Source organism: Mustela nigripes, chromosome 12, assembly GCF_022355385.1.
Source record: "Mustela nigripes isolate SB6536 chromosome 12, MUSNIG.SB6536, whole genome shotgun sequence".
Lineage (NCBI taxonomy): Eukaryota > Metazoa > Chordata > Mammalia > Carnivora > Mustelidae > Mustela > Mustela nigripes.
Genome location: NC_081568.1, coordinates 59,630,965 through 59,658,394, shown reverse-complemented (window position 1 = coordinate 59,658,394; position 27,430 = coordinate 59,630,965). Strand labels below are relative to the sequence as shown.

General features: G+C 48.8%; 1 protein-coding gene across 6 annotated transcripts in view; it reads right to left on the bottom strand.

The window, feature by feature from the left end:
- KCNIP1 (potassium voltage-gated channel interacting protein 1) overlaps positions 1-27,430 on the bottom strand; it is a 339,780-nt gene that overhangs the window by 69,173 nt on the left and 243,177 nt on the right. The window contains exon 2 of one of the 6 annotated variants that reach the window (XM_059417347.1): positions 15,598-15,670. The exons of the other annotated variants lie outside the window; for them this stretch is intronic. The gene's annotated coding sequence lies outside the window, so the exon portion shown is untranslated. The remainder of the gene's footprint in view (positions 1-15,597; positions 15,671-27,430) is intronic. 6 annotated transcript variants of the gene reach the window in all.

Sequence of the window (27,430 nt, the reverse complement as noted above, 5' to 3'; positions counted from 1 at the left end):
GATGAATACCCAACTTTCATATCAACATGGACGGGACTGGAAGAGATTGTGCTGAGTGAAATAAGTCAACAGAGAGATTCAATTATCATATGGTTTCACTTACTTGTGGGGCATAAAGAGTAACATGGAGGACATTGGGAGATGGGAGGAGAAGGGAGTTGGAGGAAATTGGAGGGGGAGATGAACTATGAGAGACTGTGGACTCTGAGAAACAAATTAAGGGTTTTGGAGGGGTGGGGGTGGGGGGATAGGTGAGCCTGGTGGTGGGTATTAAGGAGGGCACACATTGCATGGAGCACTGGGTGTTATACGTAAACAATGAGTCTTGGAACACTGAAAAAATAAAATTAAAAAAATATACAGTGTTAAAAAAAATGCATCTCCTGCAGTTTCTAAGAAAAGTGATTGCTGACACGATTCCTGGACTCTTTTGCTTCAGTAGACCCCCCATGGTGTGTGTGTGTGTGTGCGTGTGTGTGCTTTTGCTTGTCCTGATCCCTCTGTCTGCAATGCCGTTCCTTTAGGCCCAGCTCAGGTGTTATCTCCATAAACAGATGGCCTTCTTAGAGACCTCTTTGACAGCCCCTATGAGGACTCCTATCCCAGTGGTCACTGCATCCAGGGCCTTCTCTGTTTCCTTCCTGGGGCATGAACCCTTGAGGTCAGGGTCTACGTATCCATTCACTTCTCAGTATGTCTGGGATCCAGCATGGAGTGTGGCTGTCACTTGGCATGTAGTAAGTATCCGCTGAATGACTGAGTGACTGAGAAGAGACCCAGAGAGGCTGCCTGGTCTGAAGGTCAGGCCCCTCGATGGCCAGCGGTCCGTGGGTATGCACATGACCTCCTGGAGTGCTCACTTTGCCTTAGCATTGATGTCTCTCTACATTTTTAACTCTGCGCTACAACCAGTGGTCAGGATCATAGGTGATGGGACAGGTCATTTCTGTAGAGCTGAGGAAGCAAGAGGGGGCTAGGAATGATGTGGGGCAAGTTGGCCGCCTTGGGGAAGTGGCTCATCTCAGGGGTCAAGGGCATTTGACATGGAGACACGCAGCTGGGGGGACCCGAAGAGACCCACAGATTAACCCCCCTACCGTACATATGGAAAACTGGCCTGGACGTGGAGTTGGGCTGACTGTAGGGAGTGGGTACCTGTCCTTAGGAACTCTATTCTCACTTGAAGCTAATGAAATAAAAATATGGTTTGGGGGTCCTTTGGGAGAGACATTCAAAGCTTTTTTTAGGTGTGAGTGTGCCTGTGTACGTGGATGAGTGGAGGGCTTGACCTGGACATGTCCAGCACATGAGGACAGGGGTGTGGGTGAGCTTGTGCTTGGGCTATAGTGTAAGAAAATACACACGTACCACGTAGGACACCTTCCATGGGTCCCTCCTCTTGTGGGTTTTTGAAAGGACAGAAAGAGACAGCCTGAAATTGTTGTTATCATTTGGGGTGATGCTCCCCAAATCCCGCTTGAACCTGATGAGTTACATAGTGTAGGAGAGAGAAGATAATATTTTTGAGATAATAAGCACACTGCATAGTCTCCTTGACCCCCACAGAACCACTCTACTTCTGCCCCTCGATGTCCCCAGAGGCCGGAGCTCTGAGCCTTGCAGGGGGAGGCAGGCACACAAAAGGTCCGTGCCAGGCCTGCTCTGCACACACTCTTCCCCTCACCCCTGCTCCCACTCACACCAGCCCTTTGGGTCCCCAAGGCCTTTCCAGGGCCATTGTTCCAACCACCCAAGCTTTGCCTCAAAGGCAGATCTTTTCTAATTTCCTGCCCTGAGAGTCATCGGTCAATAAGCAGGATGACTGGTCTGAGAGGGACCGCTTCTAGAATAGAATGTTTCCCCACAGCAGGAACATGGTAATTAAACTTTGTCTTGGTGGAGAGCAAGCAGATCGCCAATTCTCAGAGCACAATGCAAATCAGAAGTGGAGTGGAACCAGGATTGGGATCCCAGCCATGGAATGGGCTTGTTCTTACCATGTTGAAAGCCAAGTTCACCCCCACTCTGACACACCAAGGGGGGTTGGACAAAGGTAGTGTGGACCCCCTTGACACCGGGGAAGAAGTCATCTCTGTAGATCTGTCTATAGTCTTAATGGCCACCCCCACATCCCGGACTGGTCTTAGAGAAGGTTGGCAAAGTGCTTGGGGTTGGCCTATGTTGGTGAAGTTACTTCAGACTCTGATTTTGGCTAGATGCATGCCAGTTAAACCAGGTGGAGGTAAAATCTTTTCGAAAACGGAGGGAGGGAGGAACGAAGGGAGGAAAGAGCAAGGGAGAGAGAGAGACAGGAAGGTGGGTGAAATGGAGGTGGAAAAGAAATTCAGTCTTGCCATATGAAGCAAAGCCCCTCAGTGAATTGTGACCTCTCCTGGCCTTGGTTTTCCAGTGGTGTCTGTCCTAGAGAGAGCATGGTGCTGGGCTGAGTGTGACCTGCATATGAACAGTCATACACATAACAGGGACTTTTCACACAACATGGCCCCAGGTATGTACAACTTCTATATCTAATGCACAACCAAGGAAAGAGAAATTTATCCTGATGTTGGAGGAAAAAATAGGTTTTGTTGCAGGTATTCTAAGTCAGTATATTTTCACATATTACATTTTTAGGATGACTTAGGGAATTTTGAGGGTAATTTTGACTATATCCAATTGTTATCTTTTGTGCTAACTCCAGAGTCACTGAAATTATTATTTTACCTTTATCCTGTTAACGTATCTTAGTTTTAGAAGTTGCAATGATGCAACCTTGATCCTAGCTCATTTTTTAATTGTTTCAGATTTCAAATTAGCATGATTCAAAATGGTTTTAAAATACACATTGTAACTAGAGTTCAGAACCAGATAGTGTTAATATCATCTTACTACATTCCAAAAATCCATAAAAAATTTCTGTTTATACCATTAACCAGATAATGTTAATGCAAGTCATGTACCTAAATGTGAAACTGCTGGCACCAAGAATACTCTGGAAATGAGTTAACATTGTAATTTTCACCAACAAATGTCTAACCTAATTTAGCCACAGGTAGACCTGAGCTGTATCCTGATGCTTGATATACAGGTAAATCACAGTTAATATCCACATAGGAAAGAGTAATGAGCAAATTCATCCGTAGTTGGAATGAACACTTTGTTTTAAATATGTTTTACTCTCATTTAATGCATTAATATTCATGAGTAAATAATCATATGTATGAATTTCCTTTGGTAATTACCCAGATTCAGCCAATCCTCCCTCTTTTTAAATGGATACTCAGCATCCAAGTGCAGCGCGATTTTATTGTGACTAGAGAAGTGTACACAATTTTATGAATTTATTACCTATTCGTGGTCATACCTTGAATGCGAGTTCATTCAAGGTTTCAGTGGTGATTTGCCTTTTGGGCCATCCCCACATCCCTGAGACAGGGAGTCTGGCCTGTGATGGGCACTTGGCAATATATGACAAATGGAAAAAAAAAAACAAAAAACAGGCTAATGGCATAAATACTTTGTGGCTGAAAAGCACAGAGAAAGGCAGTTCCCAGTGGTTGCAGGGACCAAGGCTGTCTTGGTGGGCTAGTGTCTGGGAGACTGGGGACTTGGGGGTTGCGTGTTGGGTGAGACAGAGCTGAAGCCCAGAGAAGGGGAACTCTGGCGATTGGAAAAAGTTGTGCAGAGGACAGTTCCTAACGAGAGGAGGGAAAGACAGAAACCATGGTGCAGGAACCATGAACCGTTGCAGGAAAGCAGTAAGGGCCCTGCGACTCTCGGGGGAAGACAGATTACTGGGGGACAGGCCACCCATGGGCTGCTCAGACCAGCACTCTCTTTCCTGGGAAGTACCGTCCCCCAGTTCAAATGTTTTTAGTGAAAACTGCAATATTCCTACGATATGAGCTGGCTCCCTGACCCCTAGCTGCTTGAAGGGCAGAACCTGCCAGTCTTCTTTGGAGAATGTGGGAGCTGACAGAAGGCTATTGGTTCACACTCTGGGAGGCCAAGCCTTGGACATAAAAGGGCAGAAAGCAGAGAGGAGACAGAGTGAGAGAGCAGGTGGGGGCAGGGAGAGGGGAGCATGCTGCTGGGGGACCCGAGCACACTGGGCCCCAGGTCCTACCCCACCCCCAGGCCCAACTGCCTCCTCTGTCAGCATGCCTCTGAGAGGCCCGCCTCTTGGCCTGAGATAAAAGGAACCGGTTTCTGGTACTTGACACCAAACTAGAGCTATTCATATGCTTCCTTAGCGTTAAGTCTAGGTTGGGCAGAGAAGGCCCTAGAAGTTAGGGCACAAAACCCCATCTCCAACCTCAAGGGGGTCTCACATCTCACAGATTCTTATTTTATGACCTTGAAGAACCGTGAGGAAGATGAGGCCAGGGAGGAGAGGCACACAGGACGCTGTTTCCTGCCCTCTGTCAAGATCATCAAGCTGATCACATCTGGGCAGCAAGAACCCTTCTCCCACTCCCATGTGCGCCCAAGATGCAGAATTCTGGGTCCAAAAACTCTGCCAGATGCTGTCCCCTTGGCCAGGACTGAAAGAAAAGGGCTCCAGAGGTAGGCCATCTTTCCTCCTCGGCCATTTCTTCTGTCTGCCTCCTGGTCCTGCCTGCCTGGGAAGGCCGCCTCTGATGCCCCGGGGTCGCGCTCCCCTCTCCTCTCCCTGCACCTGGGAAGGGGGCGCTGCACAGTCTGGACACAGGCCTAGACCTTCACCCCTTCACCCCAGCCTGGTGTGTTTTCTGTCACTCCAAAACAAGCACGGGAGAAATGAAAGAACGAAAATCCGGGCATGTTAACGTCCAGAACAAACACTAATGGCTGTAAGCTTCTGGGAGGCAGGCACTGCGCCTTAGTGTTTTGGTTTTTTTTTTTTGTGTGTGTGTTTTTTGTGGTGTGGGAATGGGGGGAAATGCACCGTGGTATCAGGAAAGGTACTTGGTTTTTGCTCTTTGCTTAATCACCCTGACCTCCAGCTTACCCATCTGTGAAATGGGAGAGCAGTGACCCTATTTCCAAAGGAATGGTTTAATAATTAAAAAGAAGAGATGATGCATAGGGGCTCCCATCCCATGCCTGGCTTGTTGTAGGTGTATAAACAAACGGTAGTCCCCCTGCCCCACCAGGGCCCTTGAGAGTCTGACATCTGATGTCACTCAGACAAACACAGCTGAAAACCTGAGGCCTTTTATAATCCAGCCCTCCGCTTCTCATCCTAGGACGCCCTGCGCCCTTTCCTCTGTGTCTGGCTCCCTTAGAGGAGACCCAGTAACTTCCAGCCTTCTCTTCTTGGTCCCTGGAGGCTCCCTCCCCGCTCCCCACACCTACCATGCAGCAGGTAGGTAGGGCAGCTGGATCCTGCTCTTTGTCACCGGAGCTCCCTCTTCCTCCCCCACAGCCAGGCAGCTCCCCATCGCTCACCCAGACAGCCACAAACGCCTATTTATTTGCCAACTAACTTCCTGGTGGTTTAATATCCCCTTGAATTACTGTACAATCTCTTTCAAGTTATATTTGATTATTTTTCACATTTAAAAACATGAACACAATTACCCAACAATGGCACGTGCTGTTACAGTCAGAAATAAAATAGTACTGCAATACTGTCTATGCATCTTAGACAAGTAGTCAGTCCCTGGAAATTATGTCTCCAGCATGAGCGAGATCTGTGGTGATAGGTACCATATAAATGCATATGAGACAATAAATAGTTACAAAGGGAAAGGGTGCTGAATAATTAATCCGGCCGCCTCTCCAGGAGCATTCTTTATAAATCTGTTCCAGGCATTCATTTGTTTTTGTTGTTGTTGTTGTTGCTTCTTTCTTTCTTTCTTTTTTTTTTTTTTAACAGAAGCAGATATTTAAAAGTTAAGAGTAAGTAATATCCAGGAAGAAGACACATTAAAAGAAAAAAATCAGTGGGAGGGAGAGAAGATTATAGATGGTGAGGGTTCCAAGACTGCTGAAATATTGAATGCATGGCACTTGTTAAGGAGACACACGAGGTGGGGTCAGAACGGAATGTCCCATGGGGACACAGGACCGGCCCAGGGTCAAAGCTAAGCATTAGACACTCATGCTGTGGACTTTTTACCTGGGCCCAAGCCTTTGCGTAATTGGAGAAAGAAAAAGCAACAGGGACACATTTAGAAAGTTCTAGAACTCTCTGCCCCTCCCTGGGTCCAATCCAAACTTGGGTTTGAGTTGCATCCTCTGCTGAGGGGCACTTACTGCCTATCAGGGTGACTTGTCTTATCTCTGGAGTTCCTGACTGTTAGAAAATTCATCCTCTGGCAACTAGAGTTGTTTTGCTGAGACCCACCTTTCTCCAGCTGTCTGCTCAAGAGCCAAGAAGAGCCCAAGCCCTCCGCCCTCCAGATGTATTACCAGAGATCAGGTCCCACCACCCTTTCTCCTGGCTCCTGGGTCTAAAATACCACTGACAGGAGATGCCCTTGGGTTCCCAAGCTCCCTTTTCAAATGTACATCTTGTACCAGTCTCTTTGCAATTTCAGATCTACATTCTTTGCAAATATTTTCTCTCACCCTGTGGCTTGCTTTTTCCTTTTCTTAACAATGTCTCTTAGAGCAGAAGTTATAAATTTTAATGAAATCTGATTTGCTAATAGAATGATGATAAAATATAAAATGGTACAACTACTTTGGAAAGTCCTAAGCTGGACGATTTCTTAAGAAGGTACCCATTCACCTATCATATGATCCAATATTTCCACTCCTAGGTATTTATTTACCCAAGAAAAATGAAAGCATATGTCCATATAAAGACTCGTATGTGACTTTCACAGTAGCTTCATTTGTAATAGCTCTTGGAAACAACTCAAATGTCCACCCACAGATGGACGGAGAGACAAACTGTGGTATCCACACAATGGAATACTATGATTCTACTTAGCAATAAAAAGGAATGAAGGAACAAATATACATAACAGTGTGAGTGAATCTCAGAATAATCACACTGGGTGAAAGAAGCCAGTTAAGAAAGAATATACACTGGATGACTCCATTTATATATACTTCTAGGAAATGCGAAGTACTCTATAGTGACAAGAGGTCACTATAGGTCTGTATTTGCCTTGAGTTGGGGGATGGCAGGATGGGCACGATGGAAGAAGGGGGCAAAAAGGGGCCCCCAAAAGAAGTTCTTGGGCGTGATGGTTATATTCATAACTTGATTGTGGTGGTTTTGTAAGTGTAGACACATATCACAACAAATAACATTTTATACTTCAAACATGCACAGTTTCTTGTATTTCAACCATAGCTCAACTATATCTGTTCTTTCAAAAATAGATTTGCATCTCTACATTAAAGGATATCCAATTTATAACTCTTAGCCATGTTTCTTAACATTCCCTTCTCTCTTCTCTCTGATTTTCTTCCTTCTCTCAACTGCCTAGGACTCTCACTCTGTAAAGCACAGAAAGCTCCCCAGGGCACGAGTCCTCTGGCACTCTTCTGGCTCTTTCCTTTGCTCACCCCTAGCTCTCCTTATTACAATCAATTGTGCCTCTCTGGCTTCTTTTCAGTATTCTTTCCTTCCCCCGGCCCTTTACTTGGATTCTTCATGACAAAGGCAGGACAAGGCATTGCTTCAGCTTCTACCTGCGCCTCTCCCCATTTCCCTGGTTGCGTGAAACAAGCCTGGGTACCTGCCTCCTTAGGACAGGATTCTCCTGGCATGGAAGTATTGGGTGGAGAACAGGGCAGAGCTCCTACAAACCTAAAAAGTACCTTTGTGTGAATTAGAAATGATGCTCCCTCTGGGTGGATGAATTAAAAAGAAATGCCTCCCACTGGGCAGAGCCAGACTTGCAAGCACCTGGTTTAGGGAACAGATGACATTACTGGGCAAACTAACAGGTGCCCCCTTTCTCTGGAGAGACATAGCCTGCCCCTGGGTGCATGGTTTAGGGAGCAGAGCAAGGCTGGATTTCAGCTCCCACTCACCCTCTCAAGGCCTTCTGTTTGGTGTACAAACTAAGCCACAGACAATGGCAGCCCTGGATGAGAAGAGGCTTTGATAGCAAGCAAAGCCAAATAAACTTCACAGGAAGGGAAATCGAAAACATCACTTGATAATAAATCTCGTCCCTACGTGTATTTGTACTTGTATTTTGCGTAAAATGAATGTGTCCACCCAACTACTGAGGAACACGTAAGTGGCATCCTGTTTTTGCTGTTGTAAATGATGTTACAACAAGTACTATCGCATGTTTCTCAAGGATTTGTTCAAGGGTTTTTCCAGGGTGAATACTTCATTGTGGTACTGTTGCGTCATCTGGGGTTACACTCCAATTTTCCAGTTGTTGCTGCCAAATTATCTTACAGTGTGGATGTACTAATTTACTTTCCCAACAGTAATGTCTAAGCATTCCTGTGACTCCATATTCTCACCAATTCTTTATTACATTTTTTTCCTTATGACATTTCTTAATTCTTGTCCATTTAAGGGTTGTGACATTGGATCTCACTGTGTTTTAATTTGCATTTTTCTTTTTAAAAAATTTATTTATTTTTTATTAATTTTTTCATTTTTTAAATTAACATATAATGTATTATTAGCCCCAGGGGTACAGGTCTGTGAATCGCCAGGTTTACACACTTCACAGCACTCACCATAGCACATACCTTCCCCAATGTCCATAACCTAATCACCCTCTCCCTACCCTTCTCCACCTGGCAACCCTCAGTTTGTTTTGTGAGATTAAGATCTTTTATGGTTAATTTCCCTCCGGATCCCATCTTGTTTCATTTATTCTTTTCCTACCACCCAAACTCCCCATGTTGCATCTCCACTTCCTAATCTGCATTTTTCTGACTACTAACGGAGGTTAGCAACTTTTCATAAATTGTGGACCTTTCAATACTCTCTCTTCTATGACATTCCTTTTTATAGCCTTTGTCCATTTTTATGTTGGGCTGTTTGTCTTTTCAACTTAGTTCATAGGTCCTGTTTATAGGATACTAGTCTCCTGTTGATCATATGTGCAGGAAATATCTTCTCCCTCACCATAGCTTATACTTTTACCCTCTTAAAAGTCTTGGACAGGGCCTTTTATTTTAGTGTGGCCTATTTACTCATCTTTCCCTTTATGATTTATATTTTTTTCTATCTCAATGAAGAAATTCTTTCCTAATCTGAGGCCATAAATGTATTTTCCTATATTGTCTTTTGAAAGTGTTATCAATTTTCTTTTCACATTTAGGTATTTAATCCACCTGGAATTGATTTTTATGTAGGGTAGAAAGGAGGAGTTCAATTTCATTGTTTTCCATCAGATTACCAGTAGTCCCAGCACAGTTATTTAAGTCCATCACCCCGTCCCCTACTCTGCAGGGCATCTCTGTCACATATAGGTATCTCCCACTGAGCGAGTCTTCTGAGCTCTACATCAGTCTATTTGCCATCCTCAACACTCTGGCTTTACTCTAAGTGTTACTAGTGGGTTGAATTCTTGATCATTTTCATAAAAATTTTGGGATTAGCTTTTAAAGTTTCCCAAATGTTGGAATTTGATCAGAAATGAATCAAATTTCATCATTCACTTTGGGATGAATTGACAGCTTTAATAAGTTGGGTTTTCCAATCCAGGATCATGGCATAGTCTCTTCATCTATACAGGTCTTCTTTCATGCCTTGCCTCAAGTTTTAGTAATTCCTCCACCAATGCCTTGGCACAAATTTTGTGAGATTAATCTTGCATATTTTATATTTTTAATATTATTTTAAGTGGTATATTAAAAGTTCTGTTTTCTATCTTTTTGTTTCTGGTGTTTGTTTTTCATTGATTTTTCTCCAGAAACCTATTGAATACCAGACTTCTAATAACATACCAGATTATTTGAATTTAGGTAAACATATCATCCATAACCAAGTCTTTTCTTTTCTAATTCCAACACTTTTTATTTTCTTTTGCCTTCCTGTACTAGTTAGGATTTCCAAAATGATGCTTGATGGGAGTGCTGTCAATGTCACTAACCTAAATGGAATACTTTCAATAATTCTTCCTTACAAGTGTGATGTTTGCTGTAGGCTTTTTGTAGATATCTTTTATCAGGATAAGGAATTCCTTTCTATTCTTGGTTTTCTATGTTTAAAAATATAACAGATGGTTGGCAGATCTTATCAAATGCTTTCACTGCATCTATTGATGGCAATACAATTTTTGTCCTTTAATTTGTTAATGTAAATATTTGAAGTGACTTCTTAATGTTAAACCAACTCTGCATTCCTGAGCCTCGACTTTTTTATGTCACTGGATTCTGTTCACTAGTATTTTGTTGAGGATTTCAAAAAAAATTATGTATATTTACATGAGTGATATTAGCTTCTAATTTTCCTCTCTTTGTTGGGATTTGATGGCAGGGTTATGTAGCTTCATAATGCATTGGGTAGCGTTCCTCCTGAAATTTTTTCCTTGAACATTCATTATAATCTACTGGTAAAGTGTCTGGACCAAGGTCTTTGTTGAGAAAAGGTGTTTATCAACTGATAATTTCTTTCAGTTTTCAATTTCCATATGGTTTCAATTTCTTCTCGAGTCAATTTTGGTAAGTCTTCATTTAAAAAAAAAAGTTACACTTCCTATGTGTTTTCTTTATTGCAAGAAGGTTGTTCAGAACATCCTTTTAAATCTTGACTGTCTTCAACATCTGCAGATATTTCCTTTTTCCTTCTTAATATTTATTTAGATCTTGTTTTTTTTTGATAAATCTTAAAAAAAAGTTTTCTTTACAGAAATTAATTTCTGCTGTTACCTTTATTAGTTCCTCTTATCTACTTACTTTAGATTTGCTCTGTTCTTTTTCTAATATGTCAGGTTGTCTCCTTGGCTCATGAATTTCCACCCATCCTTCTTTTCTCACACAAGTATTTAAGTCTTCCCGGCCTAGCTGCACAGCCTGTGTGGACTCTCCTGAGGCCTGAGGGGCACGCCGCCTCAGCTTTGGGGCCCTGCTTCAGCACACTTACCACAGGAGAGGCTTTGGCTGAACTGCTGGTGACCTGACCAGGACTGTGACAGAGGTTTCAGAGAGTCAGCTAGACTGGGGCTTTGAGCGGGCACCCCCACTGAGGGACCCAGGTGTTTCAAGGCCATTCTACTTTCCATCATCTTGAATTCTTCCTTACCTCTCTTGTGCCCAAATGCTGTTGGGACACCCCATCCTACCCCCCTCCCGCAACAGGGCATCTACTCTGGGACCTGCTAGAGTGTTGGGTTCATGCACACCAATCAGCACAGGGTCTGGGGTGACAGGCAGGCACTCACGCTCCTGCTGTCACTCAGCTCAGCCCCTTCCCCCTTCCTCCCTGAACTGACCCAATCATCCTGACTCTGCCTCTAGCCTCTCTGCTCTGCTGGGCTCACCTAGAAAAGTCAGACCGATGCTCACAGACGTCAACACATTCAATCTCTGCTCAAAGTCTACTGCGGCTCAATGGCTGACTTCCTCTGGAGCTTGTCTGATCCCTCCATGATGGCAGGGATCTTGTGCCTTGTGTGGACACCATTAAATCAGAGTCTGCCATTGGGTTGGTGTATAGTAAATGCTTGCAGAAACAACGGGTGAAAGGTGCCATTCAAGGTCCTTCATAATCTGGCCTCACCTTACTCTTCTTAAGACCTTTTACCTACCCCAGTGCCCGGATTTGTCCAGGAGGACAAGAGGCCACAGCCCTGCTCTAGTTAGCCCTGCCAGACACAGCTCCGTGCTCATGAGGTGCTAATGCTCAGAGAAGTTCAGCCACCCACCCGGTGAGGGCTGGTGAGTAACACAGCCTGAGTGTGCGTAACTCACTGGTGGGCATCACCTCCTTTTATCCTCAGAGCAGCTCTGGGAGGGGCTGTTAATGTCCCATTTCAGATGAAAGCATAAAGTGCGGGTAGCTAAAGGCCTGGCCCACAGCTTCCCAGCCGGCTGGGATCTGAGCCCAAAATCTGACTGCAATTCCTCTGCCTCCTACCTGACCACCTTTCCCTTCCTCTGGTGTGGGAGGCCAAGAAGTCACAAAAGCCACACAGGCCACACATAGGAGATGGTTAGATAGACAGGACCTCTGTCGGAGGGAGGATGGGACCTAAGGGAAAACTCACAGGAGCCATGAGTAGGGTGTGTTGTTCTTTTTTTTTTTTTTTTTTTTTTTAGATTTTTTTTTTTTATTTGACAGACAGAGATCACAAGTAGGCAGAGAGGCAGGCAGAGAGAGAGAGAGAGAGGAGGAAGCAGGCTCCCTGCTAAGCAGAGATCCTGATTCGGGGCTTGATCCCAGGATCCTGGGATCATGACCTCAGCTGAAAGCAGAGGCTTTAACCCACTGAGCCACCCAAGCACCCTGGGTGTGCTGTTTTTAATGGGAAGGAAGTCGAGTCCCACTTCCTGGTCACCTGTTACATATCAGGCCCTGGGGATATAGTGATGACATGCCACGGTCTGGACTTTAGGAGTCTCTGGGTATAGGGGAGTAAAGGTGTCAGATCAGGCCGCTCCCCTGTCAGCAGCAGAGCCAGCAGGATCCACCATATAACTGAGCAGTGAGGAAATGCCAAGTGGGGAGATTTGGGATTTTAATTTCCTACGGCCTCTCTAATAAATGATCACAAGCTTGAGGCTTCAAAAAACACAAATTATTCTGTTGCAGTTCTGAAGCCAGAAATCGGAAATCAGCTTTCCTGGGCCAAAGTCCTGGCTCCCTGGAGGCCTGAGGGAGAATCAGCTTCTATGCCTTTTCTAGCTTCTGATTGTCACTTTCCTTGGCTGGGACCCTGTCCTGGCACCAGGCCAGCCTCTGCTCCCAGGGTCACATCTCCTTCTCTCTGTGTCTAGCCTCCTTCTGCCCCTTCTTACAAGGATACTTGTGATCACACCAGTCCTACCTGGATAAACCCAACAGCCTCTCCCCATCTTAAGATCCTGAACTTAATTATATCGGCCAAGTCCCTTTTGTGCTATCAGGGAGCATTCAAAGCTGTCATTCTGGGTGCCATTATCCAGCCCACCACACCTGGCTCAATCACTTCTTAACTGGTGGATCCTGGGTGGGTCCCTTGGTCTCCCAGAGTCTCCCTTTTCTCCAGTGTAAATGGGGATAATAGTTTCAACTGCAAGAAGGTGTGGTTTTCAAGTTTAAGGGGGAATGATATGAGCAAGTCACGTTGCATTACATGGGATACTGATTTTAATCATGGCGCAACAACTTACTCTGCTCAGATCTGCTTGCCCTTGGCCCTGCCCTGGCAGGGTTTGAGGCAGGCATAGGTCGAGCAGTTCAAAAACAAAAGGGGGATGGACTTTGGAATTCCCTTTGGAATTCCCCCATCCAACCTTGACTCCTGGCTGTGGGGCCTGGGGCCCTCATTTGGAAAGCAGGATTGGAGGCCGATGGTGACATCCTGCTCCCCCCCCCCCCCCACCTCCCCAGCTCATGTTTCTTCAGTGAGTGAGGACCCTCTAAAGACTGTGCATAGGGAGAAGGGCAAGTGGAGGGAGGGGGCCTTCCTTCTGCTTCCGTAGGCTTTGGAGCTCTGTGACACTGGACAGGAGTGTCGCGTTCCTGGCACTGTGTTCTTACAGTCAGTGCTCAGTCGGGAGGAGGGTGTCTTCAGGCACAGGGGAGGGTGGAGACATGTGGGGTGTTGGGAGCTGTGTGACTCAGTGGCAGGCTCTGAGGATCTGTGAGGCACCTTGTATATGGTCATCCCTGCTTGATATGAGGGGCTGATAATCACTCACCCCACTTCACAGATAGGAGAGGGTCAGGCAGGTTGGAGTGAGGGGGTGGGTAGCAGAAGTGGCTGGGGGGGGGGGGTCTCTGCTTTGTGTAGGGGCTGGGTCCTGCAAGAGGCAACACTTTGGTGCCCTCTCTCTGCCTCTCGCTGTGCTTAACGTCCCCCTGCTTCCAGGAAGAGCTTTTCGTCTGAGTCTTAGCAGTCACCACACCCACGGATTCCCTTACAATTGTTTTAAAAGAGACCTTTGAAGTGTTTCAAGATGAACTGTCCTTATGCTCACAGGGCTTTCATGGGCGTCAGACTAGAAAACGTGTATGAGCCCTAAGAGACCCCCTGTGCTGCCAGGCCCTGCCAGGAGATGCCAGGCACCTCAGTTACCCCGTCCCTCCCACCCTGCAGGATCCCGGGCTTCTGAGCCCTTTTTCCAAAGACCTCATTTATGCCAGAAAGATTCTGTCCTGAGGAGAACGGAATAGTTTATGAGCAACAACACTTTATCAATTTGATTTTGGGAAGACAAAGCCCATTGGAAAGCTAAAATATCACTAAGAAAATGAAATAGAAAAAGAAATATCCCCAAGACCATGTAGAACCTGGCAGGGGGAAGGGCTAGACTCCCCCACCCTGGCGGACAGGAAGGACCCAGGCTCTGGGAGGAAGGGATATGGGCAGGGGTTGTCCCCTGGGGAGAGATCTGTGGCTGCCCCAGGTCTCAGGATCATTCCACTTATCAGAGAGGGCAGCCTGGGGCCAAACCCTACATTTCCTGCCCCAGACTCACTTTCTTAAAGCTGGGGTTGTGAAGACATTTCTTTATCCCTTCTTCCCATATTCCCATGGGTCCAGAGTCTGGGAGCAGCCACCCCAGAGCACCCCAGGAGAAATCATCCGCAAGCCCCTGAGCGCCCATTCCCAAAGCATCATGCAAACAGTAATTTGCATATCCTTGCCAGGTCCTATTCCCTTAACATCCAGAGAAAATTAATTTGCATAACCCTTGAGATAAACTGGCCCTAACGCCCACCCAGGCAAGAGAAGGTCCTGTCCTGATGACTCTGTCTGCAATAGGGTCCTGAGGCCTGGAACCACCGAGAAGGTTAAGGGTCAGGAGGAGGGGTAACGGCCAGGTCTCGGGGCCGCACACACAGGCACACACTTCCGGGGATGCCCCATGAGAGTTTGACGTTTCGGTGCCAAAATTCAAACGTCGCTTCAGAAACCTGGGCCTACAGAGACATCACAGTCCAACCCCCTCGCGTACGCGGTCATTAGAATATAAAACTCTTTTCCACTGGCCGGAACCTTGATGGGAGGTGATGGTGAGAGAGAGTGATAGGAAGAGACACAGAGCCAGGGGTAGGTGACATGTCTGGTGGGATGCCATGAGTTTGGAGATGGCTGAGGCCGCATGCCACCAAGGACGAGGGTCTTCTGGAGCACCCAGGTGGGACTGACAAGATCTCAGAATGCTCCCTGCACCCCTCCATCCCAGGCTAGAAGGTCTCAGCCATTAGAAGCTGCCAGAAGAAGCTCTTGAGAGCTGATGTCATAGATCACAGGGAGATGTCCCCCTCGGAGCAGGCAGCCCAGTGCAAGCCACATGCACAGACTATGGGGCCAGATCCTGGCCTGACGGTGCCTGAAAGCTACCGTCACCTCTGTCACCCCCAGTCAAGGCTAAGCAATCAAGGTTAAGAGTAAGGGCCCTCAGTGGGACCCCAAAGTTTGGTATCCTCTTTTCCAGACCCAGAGAAGTCTCCTTTGGGACCAGAGAAGTCTGCACACTGAAGGCTCCCCCAGCTGAGAATTGAAATGCAATGAATCAATCATGTCTTACTGTGGCCGCTTTTGCTCCCAAACTGCCAAGTGTGTCATCACACCGCCCTCCCGGCCGCTCGAGCCTGACTTACCTGCAAGAGAGAACACAGACGGGGATGACAGACACCTTCCCTTGGGACCAGCGTGGCCTGCAGGACTGGGCCACTGCAGCACCTCGCACCCAAGGCGAGCTGGCTCTGGAAAGGCCTCCCCAGCAGTGTGGAGCCATCAGGGGAACCCGTGCTCTTCTCCTGATGCCTCGACCTTGACCAAGTCAACAGCTAGAGAGAAACGTGACCACGCAGAGAGGTGGGGTCTGGAAAGAGGCTCTTCCCAGGAATCCAGGATGATGGGGAGGCTGTGATGAGCATGATTTCACTTTTGGAGGCAGTAAGGGATGGACTTTCTGGGCTGAGAGGTGAGGACCGCCTCTGCATGTATCTTTTCCTTGGGGAAAGGAACAGTGGGACCAAGATATATTCTTTTTATTTCACAATCGGGGGCTTTGTGGTTCTCTGAATGCTTTATCCTCTGCACAACTGCAAGCCAAAAGGAATCTCCTCCTCCTGGGTGGAGTTCAGACTCTCCTTTAAAGACGATGCTCCCCCTGCCTGTTTCTGTTTCCTGCACATCCAAAGGAAGCAGAGGGTCCATTCTGTTCCTCCCATGCCAAGGCACCTGTTACTACTGTGTTTTCCTCATAGGGTATTCTCAAGCTCTGCAGTTCTCCGGAGCCTAAGGTGTGTTAGGGTCTCAGGCAATGGCAAAATAGGGCTGAACGTTCTAAATACCAAGTCTTCTCCCCGAATATATACAAACATGACTGGCACACATGAGGAGATTTTAGTAAACAAGGTTTATCCCCTCAGGTTATGTTCCATTTTTGATTAAGTTTATATCCCTGGTCTGCACATGGAGCAATGGACACTCCTTTATTGTCAAAAGCCTGAGGTAACAAACACTTCTGCTGTCAACTTTTCCCTTAACAAGATTAATTTTAACCCAATTTTGAACACTGACCTGAAGTTTGGGAGCACCACCGTCCAGGGGCACGCAGCCTAAACAAGAAGGCAAATGTTCACCTAAAATTCAAGATGGCAGTTCTGGGCTCAAGTTCACCTAGATTTAATTGATTTTTCTGCAGCCTGCTAACGTCTTTCTAGCACAAGACTGGGTTAGACAGGTTTCTGCTCTGCATGCTTCCTCACAGTGTTGATGTGCTAATGCACACTGTGACTCTCTAGAGCCTACCACTTCCTGGCCACTGGATCACTGTCTTTGTCTCAGGAGACGGCAACAGTATTCATGTGGTCTCACATCAGTCACTCAGGAGTGAACCTTTAAACCTCCCTGGTCCTCATTTTCACAGTGAATCTGTCACCAAGTCTTCTTGATTTTACTCCCCAAACCCCTATGGAATCCACTGCCACCATCAAAGACCAGACCACCACCATCTGTGGAGTTAATGGCAGGTGCTCAAGCAGCCATTTTGGACCATGAAGTAGCAGCCATGAACTGATACTGGCAGAACAGGTAGATAGAAGAAACTGGAGTTCCTCATGGTTCCCTGAACCAGGGAACCTGTACCAGCAATCTGTACCAGCCACACCAATCCTGTACCAGCCATCTCTTGCCTTCTTTTACATGTGAGTGAAACAAACCTCTTCATGGTCTAACATAATGTTATTTTGGAGTTTGATCACACACAGATGAATCCCATCCAACTGAATCCTAGAAGTAGAGAGCTGGGGGAATCTGGCCTTCGAACAGGTGTACATGAGGGGGAACCTGCATGACTCTTACATTAGAAAGGCTCAGAGGGGGAGAGGGGAGGAGAGGAGGGTTCCCCAGGTGACAGCAGACCGAACACGAGGGAGGTTAGCCTGCAATCCCCATGTGTGTAACCATGCGTTGCCTCAGCCACTCCTCACGACACACAACCCTTTGTGTTTGGCTCCATTACTAGTTCCATTTTACAGGGTAGAAAAGTGAGTTTAGGGAGATGAAGTAGTTTGCCAAGGCCACATGGCTGGTGGTGGAGTCAGGGTCCCAGCCCAGGAGGCCACCTCCCAGCACCCAGCCTTCAACCACCGACTGCAGGACGTGTGTTTGTTGCTGTGAGATATCCCACAGATAGGTGTTTTGTATGGGATATTGTTGTGTTGAACTACAAACCGAACTGTCGGTCTGAAAGGAAAACTCGAAGATAATTTAACTTGAGGACTTTCAGTTTGTCATTATGAATCAGTAACTACAGTAGCAGCTGGAGAGGATTTGGTCAAACGAAATCTCATGGGGCGCCCTGTGAAGAAACAAAAGGTAGGCTGCCCCAGGTGGAGCAGGTTGTTTGGCCTGGCGTGCCCTTCAGTCTGTGTCTTTCTTCCTCCCGTGGAGGAAACCACCCGCAATGAGGATGCGCTCCCCGCAGCCGCCTGGCTCTGGGCCTTCCCCGGGCTGCTGCTGCCCTCTGCTGGACACATCTGGAATGGTCAGACGGCTCCTCCCGGTGCAGACACCCAAAGCTCCAGACTTGCCGGGGTGAGGGTTCTCCTGCGGCTTCCTTAGGGGGCTGCTGCTCCCACTGCCCTAGCCTCACTGTGTGAGGGATGGCCACACTGTCTGTGAGGAGCTGAAGGAAGACACTGCTTTATATGCCCCCAGCCGCCCCCAGGAGCCACCCACCGAGTTGCTCTGCACGCCTGAACCAGGATGTAAAGGAAGAGGCTTCAGGTGGCCTGGGGTAGGGGTCAGGAGAAGAGGAGGAAGGTCTACTGGAGGGGCTGAGGCCACCTCACTGTGGCCTTCCAGTGACATACCCACCATCTGCAGATGGCAATTATGACATTCATCTTCAGAAACTGCCCCTCAGAGTGAGGAGATGGTGTCCCTGCATAGCTGCCAAGACCGCAGACAGAGACTTCTGTCTGCACTCCAGTCTCAGACGCTGGATGTGTGACCTTAGCAAGGCAATTCACCCTTCCCGGCCCGGTTTGCCCTCTGGCGGGTGGTGAACAGGCACCCAAGGCCCAGGGTGCAGGGGGAGCGCAGGCATAGGCCTGGCGTGGGGTGGCTCAGAGCCATGGAGCAAATGCAGTTTCTGACCCAAACACCCCTCGTCGATGGCTGCAGGGCAGGCAGCCCCGAACGAGGCTCACGGGGCAAATGTGAAGGGAGCAGGTGGTACTGTCCTGGGGAAGATGCGACCCACACCTCTGACATCATCTGGGCCCTCCTGCAGCCATCTCAACGCTTGCCTGCCATGGACGTCTCGGAGATCTCTGAGTTCTCCCTCCACCTCCTGCAGTCACTTTCCTTCATCCTTTGGACATCGCTCACTTCCTGCTTGGAGCTGAGTGGGAGAGGGTGGAGGACAGACAAATCTCTCTCCTGGAGTCCCTGCACCATTTTATCCGACATTCATTTATTTGGCAAATATGTACTGAAGGCCTTTTCTGGACCACCACCATTCTAGGGGTAGGGAATCAGCAGTGAACAAACCAGACCATGAAGCTGCCCTCACAGAGCTTACATTTACATAAGGGTTAAGGGAGATAGAAGATCAGTCTGTATCAACTACAGTATATAGTATGATAAAGGATGAAAATGTCAGGGAGAAATACAAAAGCAGGGTAGGGGAGAGGGGTATTGTTATCTGAAATAGGGGATCAGCGAAGGTCTCCCTAAAGGGATATTTGAAGGGATGAAGGTGAGAGATTGAAACTTGTGGATGGCTGGGGGAAGAGTGCTCCAGGCAGAGGGTACAGCATGAGCAAAGGTCCTGAGACAGGAGTGTGGGCACCATGTTTATGGAACAGAAAGGAGGCTGGCATGGCTGGAGCAGAGGGAGTGGTGGGGCAGAGAGCTGGGTAGAGGCGCTGAGGTGGGTGGGGAAGGGGGTGGTTGAGATCTTGTAGGGCCTTTGACCTTTACTCTGAATGAGATGGAAAGCATTGGGCAGGGGGCTTCTGAGCAGAGAAGAGGTATGGTCTGACATTTTGCAGACTGTCCCTTTGTCTACTGGCTGAAAAATGGACTACAAGAGTCGGGGGCAAGGGCGGAAGTGGGCAGACCAGTGAGGAGTCTCCTGCAAGAATCCAGGCCAGAGATATGGGGGTGGGAGCTTCCCAATGCGAAGCCTTGCCAGATATTTAGGGTCTGAGAAGGAGAAAATAGGGGTAGGAAAGGGAGGGCTGGACCAGTTGTTCTTGGCCGGTAGGACTCTGAGGGTGCTGGGGAGTAGGGGAAAGGACAGACCAATCCATGTTCCCACCAAGCACACATAAGCAGAATATGCCTGGGAGACATGTATGTATCTTTATTCTAATATATGTAGATGTTCTTGTCATAAAAATAATGTTAATTTTAAAATGTGGCTGATTGGGGTGCCTGGGTGGCTCAGTGAGTTAAGGGGTCTAACCTCAGCTCAGGTCATTGTCCCAAGTTCCTGGGATCAAGCCTCACATTGGGGTTCCTGCTCAGCCTGGAGTCTGCTTCTCCCTCTCCTTCTGCCCCTCCCCCCTGCTCGTGTGCACGCATGCTCTCTCTCTGAAATAAACAAATAAAATCTAAAAAAAAAATGTTGCTGATTTACCGAATGCTTTGAAGGCACTCATGTTTTTGTTCAGTAGATCCTACCCATTATTCTGTTGGTGGTGTGGATGGATTGGGGACAGCAGGGGTGTCAGGGCATGCCCCGCCCCCCCCAATACCCTACCTGACCCACAGACACGGAAGTGGCCTCTGGATTCAGACAGCCTGGTTTGCAGGCCTGGCTCCACCATTTATAAGTTGTGACCTCGGACAGGTCGTTTTGTATGTGGCAGCCTCCATTCATCCATGTGTGAAGTGAGGACTATCTGACTTACTTCACAGGGTGGCTAATTCTCTGGGTGGGGTGCTCGGTAGATAGGAAGTGTATACAGGAGATGTTCAGTAAATGCTGGTTTCCACCCCACTTTCTGCCCTGCCTCATGGCTCTGAAAGCTGGCCTCTGTTCCTGCTCGAACTCTGGCTTGCTGTGTGATCATGGTTGGGGGCTGGAGGGGAGGGGGGCGCTGTCCACCATTTCCTCTCCTTTAAAACAGAGATAAACCCGCGATGGAATATATGAGTTCAGATTACGGAGATCAGGGTCGGGGAGTGTGGCTGTGTCATACAGTCGAACCATGGATGAGGTCTCTGCATACAGAGGGTGCTCAATTGGTGCTTTCCTTGGGGATGTTCAATGCTGCTTGCAGAGCGGAAGCAGCTCGGGAGAGTTCCTCAGGCTCCAAGGCCTTGGGTCTCTCCACGCGATCCCCCTGCGTGGAAGGGGATCCCTGGAGCAGCTGGCCTGTTTGCCCTCTGCGCGCTGCCCACCGCGTCCCTGCATGTCCCTGAAGTCACCCCGGAGGGACTGGCGGGCCCTCGGGGCTCAGGTCTCATCTGGCTCCTCCCTGGCCCATCACTGCTCAGGGAGCTCAGGAGGCAGCCGGCTTAGGTGCGGCCTGTGCGTCTGCCACCAGGATCTCCCCTGAGCTCCAGATCCTCACTTTCGGCTGTGTTCTGCACGTTTCACGGAACCCGAAGACTGAATAAAACAAGACTCCTGAGGTTTCCCTCCAACCTGCTTGCACTTGTGTCTTCCCGGTGGCGTTCAATGGCAACTCTTCTCCCTGTCTCTTAGACATAACTTCTGGGACTTCCCTGACACTCGTTTCCCTCACACCCGCATCCGGGCAGCTCGTGTATCCTGCCGGCTCTCCTTTAAAGACACACCCAGAGACTAGGCACTTCTCACCATCTTCACTTTCCTACCTGCCCACCTGTGGCCCAGGCACCTGCACCCCAGCCACGGCCACACTGCATACGTACCACCTTACAGACCCAGAATTCCACGCAGGCCTCCTGACAGCCGGGTCCATGCTCAGGATTGCTGGCCTCAAGCTGCAATTCCCAACTGTGATGTCGGGGAATGCTATGAGACAGTAATCTCCTCTTTAAAAAATGTATATTGTAATTCTAATTTATACATCTAGTTTTTTGTTTCATTATATTTATTCATATTTATTTTTAGTATATCTCTATATTATTTAAATAATATGTATTATATAATACAAATGTATGAAATGTATATTATTATATAATATATAAAATAAAAGGAGATACATAATATGTAATATAGATTATATATTATAAACATGATATAATAAAAGCGCAATACATAAACGTAATACATGATGCTATATAAGCGTAATACATAATTATGATATATAACATAGAGGATATATGTGATATATAACATAAGACATGTATTTCCTTTTATTTATTTATTTATTTATTTATTTTTCTCTCTATTAAATATTTATTCTTCGAACCATTGATATTCAGAATCACGTACGTCAAATGTTGATGTCTGGAGAGTAGATTTGGGTATTTATTTATTTTTTTAAAGATTTATTTATTTGTTGGGTGGGGGAGGGTCAGAGGGAGAAGGGGAGAGTGTTTAAGCAGATTCCGTACTGAGCACAGAGCCTGACATGATCCTGAAATCACGACCTGAGCCAAAGCCAAGTCAGATGCTTAACCAACTGGGACACCTAGTTGCCCCTCCTTTTATTTTTTAATAAAAAAGGAATCACAAAATATATCCTCTTAACTCTGAGGCCAGATGACTAGATGCGCCCGAGTCAGCAGAGCTGGACAGTGCCCATCACCCCTCCTTTCTGAAGCCCTTTCTCCCTTGGTCCCCGGAGCATCTCTTCTGCCTGTTTTCCCCCTGTTTCACTGCTCTTTCCATCTCAGGGTCCTTCCTCCTTGCCCAGTGTCTTACCCCCGCCAGGCCAGGGCTCCGGAATTGTCCCTCTTCTGTTCCCTCTCGACACACACTCCCTTGGAGACGTCCTCCAGGCTCATGGATTTATGCACCAAAGACTCCAAGAGTCTAAGTCCTGCGGAGGTCTTTCTCCTGAACATGAGTCACATATGCAGTTGGCCGCTGAAGTGCCACTCAGAGTGGTCCACGGTCTGGCAGCAGTGGCACTGCTGGGGAACCTGCTAGAAATGCACTATCTTGGGCCCCTGCTCAGACCTAGTAAATGAGACCCTCAGGTGTGGAAGGACCAGGCAGGTGTCGGGCCCGGGAGACCCGAGGCCCTGCAGTTTGGGAAGGACCTCGCTTCCGGACCTCTCTCCTGGGAAGTCTACGAGGCGCCCACGCTCACCATTTCCAAACCCGAGCTCCTGACACTTCCTCCCAAAGAGCTCCTTACCATGTTCCCTACCTAAGTTAATGTTGACCCCACCCTGCCCTTTGCTCAGACCAAAACCCCCATGGTCATCTTGGGCTTCTCTCTTTGTCTCCCCCCCCCCCCCAATCCGGTCTGTTGGCAAGCCCAGCTGGCTCTAGATTCAAACCCTCCCAGAGTCTGAGCCCGCTCCCCACCTTCGCTGCTGCCTTCCTGCTGCGCCCACCATCATTGCCTGTGTTCCCGCTTCTGCCGGGGGCCGCATTGTAGGTCATGGGAGCCAAAGGGATGCTGTGAATGCGCAGTCCAATGGTGATTCTTCCATACCCCAAACCTTCCACCGGCTCCCTTTCTCATGCCGAGTCAAAGCCACAGCCCTTACAAGGACCCTGCCGCTGGCAGAGTTTTGTCTGCTTGTCACCTCCCTGGCCGCGTTGCTCTGCCTGCCCCTTGGTTCTCCTCTGACCCTGGCACCCTCCTGGGCTTGCACTGGCTGTCCCTTCTGTTTGAAAAGCTCTCCTCCCAGAGACCTGCACAGCGGGCCTCAGCTTCCTTCGGGAGATACCCGACCACCCTAGCTGAAATATGTTTCTTCCCTATTTGATTTTTATTCTGCTCTTATGGTTAGCTCCCCTATGTGTTTGTTTTTTACTATCTACTTTGTTGTGTATCAATCCAGTAAAGTGTGTACTGCCTAGGGTACCCTCCTCCTCTAAATGATGCCTGGCTCCCCGCACCACTCTGCACGCTCCCAGCTTGGCCTTGTACTGCCCACTTTAGACACCAGGTGGAGCCCCACACTGCTCCAAGCTTCTGGCTTCCGTGGCTCTGCTCTTGCCGAGTCAGAAACCCTGAGAGATCTGCCCAGGGGAGGCCAGTGACCTGATCCCCATCCAGTGTCCTCCCCTTGAGAGGAAGAAATGTTTTTTCCTGAGCCCACGAGGAGGATAGCCCGTCTGAGACGTGGGGATTCACAACCCTTCCCCATGGTAGAGGAACGGCCTCTTCCAGGTTTAGTCTGGGCTCAGGTTCCCCACCTCCCAGCCCGCGCCAGGGAACACGGAGGAGGGCCTACAGTGTGCTAGCTGCCGTGCTGCGTGCTTTTTCCCAGTTGTCCTGTGGAATCCTCACAGCAACTCTATTCCCATCTGTAGACATTTTCCACGCGGAAACTGAAGTTAGAAAGGTCAGGTTGTCTGCCTGTGGTTACACAGCTGGTAAGCGCTGACCTGGGATAATAAGCTCCGCCCTGACTCAAAGTCAGCGCTCTTCCCCTGCATGAGTCCATCTCTTGTTCTCTCCACCCCCCACACTGAGCAGAGAATGGCCTAGAGAAGAGGCAAACCGGGAGGCTGGTCCAGCCTTGGGTTATCACAATTCAGAAATTATTTCACATTTTAAGAGACATGGCACGTGTTTGTGCTGACCACTTTCTTTCATTCACTCATTGCTCCGGTCTCTGGTGATAAGGATGTGCAAGCTGAGCCCAGAGAGCCTATGGCCCAAGGTCCTGTACAAGAGCGATGTTCTGTCTCCTGACTTCCCTGCTTCTGGGGCCCTGCAGAGGCATGCCCGGGGGTGGGGGAGGGGGAGGCAGCGTTCTTGGCAGCCTGGGCCAAGGGATGGGTGCACAGAGATGGGTAGATTCTCTTCAAAGCATTCTTCAAAGCCTTGCAAGGAAGTGCCAAGGGGTGGGCTGAAGCCCAGAAGAGGCCTCCTTTGTTGGAAAGAGATACAGGATTGGAAGAAAGAACCATAATTACAGAAGAATTAATGATTCAGCAATTCAGGTGGCTTTTGTTGGTCAGGGCTTGATTTCAGGGTTTTTCTAGTGTTTTCTGAGGCTCTCCCCCTACTGATACCCTGGGATATCTTCCTTCCCTGACTGCTTTAAGCCTTGATTTAGATGCTTGTCTTATCAAGAGGTTCAGATTCTTATCTATCCAGGTGAGCCAGGGCTGGGAAATGGGCAGAAGGACAGAAGAAAAGGAGTGCACGGCCTCTGCTGCAGGGGAGGGCCCGGAGCTAAGTGAGAACTGCTGCCTGGCTGTCCTGTCCTGAGGGTGGGCTATGAAGGGGAGGTGCACCCCTGACCTGCTGTGTCATGAGTGTGCCAGCTAGGGGGGGGGGGCGGTGCACACTGGCCACCACGGCTGCTGCCGTCAGGGAGCTGTGAGTGCAGGTGCACAGCGATGCTGTCCTTGGGTCAGGACTGGGGCTCTGGGCCAGCAGCCCCGACCACAGTCCCCAGCTGGTCAGTGCTGAAGTTGGGATACCTCCAGTTCTGTGCCCTTACTGGCCCCCAGCGGTCAGAGCCTTTTCTTTTGCTCCTGAGGAATTAGGGAAAATAAGTAAATCAGCAGTTCAGGGACTGGTGGGTCTGTGCTAGGGAAGACGGATCTCCTTCTGCACAGGGAGATAATTCTGTGTTGTTGTTTTTTTTAAAAAATATTCCATCTGGGAAAGTTCCTCTTTGGGTCTCCAGCTGCTTTTGAAAAGCCTTTGATATGGAGAATGGCGGAGACTAATCACCAAGGCTCAGTTTTGCCCTTGATCCCTGAAGCCCACTCCTGGGACCTGGGGTCTGCCTGTCACCCCGGGGCGACACTCTCAGCGTCTTCTGAGCCTTCTGAGCACCTACTGTGTGCCTGGCACGGGTGTTCACATTCTCCCAGAAGTTCTTTGCCTTCATCCTCATAGCTGCCAGGGTGGGGGAGGAATCACGATGTCCATTTCCCAGAGGAGGAGACTACCTGTCCTGTGAGCTACACACGCGAGGTTCTGTCTCAGCCTTTATCTCACAGAATGTCCCTGGTCACAGAAGAGGGAACAGAAGCTGCATGGCTTCCCTTTCTCAGGCTTAGGTTTAATACATTTCACAACTTGGTCTGGGTGTACATTCAGTGTTCCTCCTAGATGTGACAGTGCCGGGAATGTGGTGGGAGTGGGAATGGGGGGTTGGAAGTGGCAGTCCCGAGTGCTGGTACCGTCCTACAGGGCGAGGCCCAGCCAAGGCCCTGAGGAGGAGTCTGACATGACTGGGCCATGGCAAGGGAACCAGGCTAGCTGGAGCGATGGAAGAGGCATAGCGACAAAGGTATCTTGACGACCACCTCTGGACTGTGATGGCTTCGCAGCTGCAGGACCTCCCACTGGCTGACCCTTCCTCACTCTCCCTGCAGGGAGATGGGTCTCTGAACTGAAGGGGGCAGTGGGGGAGAGGGGGCCTTGGCTGTCCAGGCTTCCTCTAACACTAGGTAGGGCAGGTTTCCAGACAGTAGTTCCCTAGCCTGCCAAGAGTTTCTGACTTACCCATCTGATCTACCTCTTTCCTTCTGGATCTGACCTAGGATCTCAGCCAGAAGGTCCCTGCATGGACAAGAGCTCCCCCTCACCCTGTGACTCCCCTTGTCAGACTCTCCTGGCCGGCCTGTACCCTGTTGGCTCAGAGCCTCCAGACATGTGTGGGGTCAGGAGCGAGTGTCGGTTTCCCAGGCAGTGAGCCTGAGCAGCCAGGCGAGCACAAGATCGATGCACGTGTCAGGGGTGAAGGAGGGAACAGATGTTTTCTGAACAGCAAATCCATAGATGCTGGAGGTGGGAGGGAGGAAGGAGGGATGAAATGATTTTGCATTCTGGAGTCAGCCTGCGGCGTGATGGATGGAAGCGCTCGGCGGGGCTGGGGGTGAGGGGTGCCTGTCAGGAGCACTGGGTGGGCTCCAGTCTGGGGCGCCCCCAGTGCCAGACAGCAGGTCTGGAAGGAGGGGAGGAGGCAGGCCAAGGACCGGTTTTCTGTGCCACCCTCAGTGCGTGGCCAGAGATCCCCGATGGGGGCTGGGGGCCGAACCTGCCTTGCTCAGAAACACCAAACATGAATCGTGCAAATTAACCTTGAGCTCCCCTCGAAGGGAAACGCCATTTTCAGAAACGTATGCACTGCATCAATGTGTGTGTGTAAATATTCATGTAATCATGGGCGTCTTGGTGGGACAACGGGGCCTGGAGTGGGAGCGTTAAATCACAGCTTCCGATCTCAGATCCCGGCCGCGGAAAATACCCCATGTTGCTTTTCATGACACTTATGAAGAAATAAGTGCCTCCTTCTTTAATACACGTTTTATTGATCTCCCCACCCCTAGCAGTATTTCTAGCAGTTTCCTCAGGGAGTCTTATGGGGAGCATTGTGGTCAGGGAGGAAAACACCTCAAACCTCTGGAGCCAGAAGGACTGCAGTTGAAATTCTAGCTTGAACACCTCTTCCTATGCAATTTGGAAGATCTTGCCCTTTCTGAGCCTCAGTTTTCCCACTTGTACAAATGGGGGTATTGGGTACAGGTGTTGTTACGAGGATGAAAAGCCATAGCTTGTGTATAAGGGAAGTCAGGCTCACAGCGGCCCATGGGATGGTTTGTCCGACCTCTCAGGGAGGAAGGAGGCAGCCTATGTGTTTGGGAGGAGGGTGAGGGGTGTGGCTGGCCACAGAGGGTGATGAACATGCTGCCTGGGAAGTCACCGGGCCCAGTACTTGCCCCATGTGAGCCAAAGGCCACCACAGAGACTCTCTTGGCAGCATTTTCATTTCCTGGTGTGATCCCTGTGGTGGGGGGTGATGGCGAAGGCAGGACA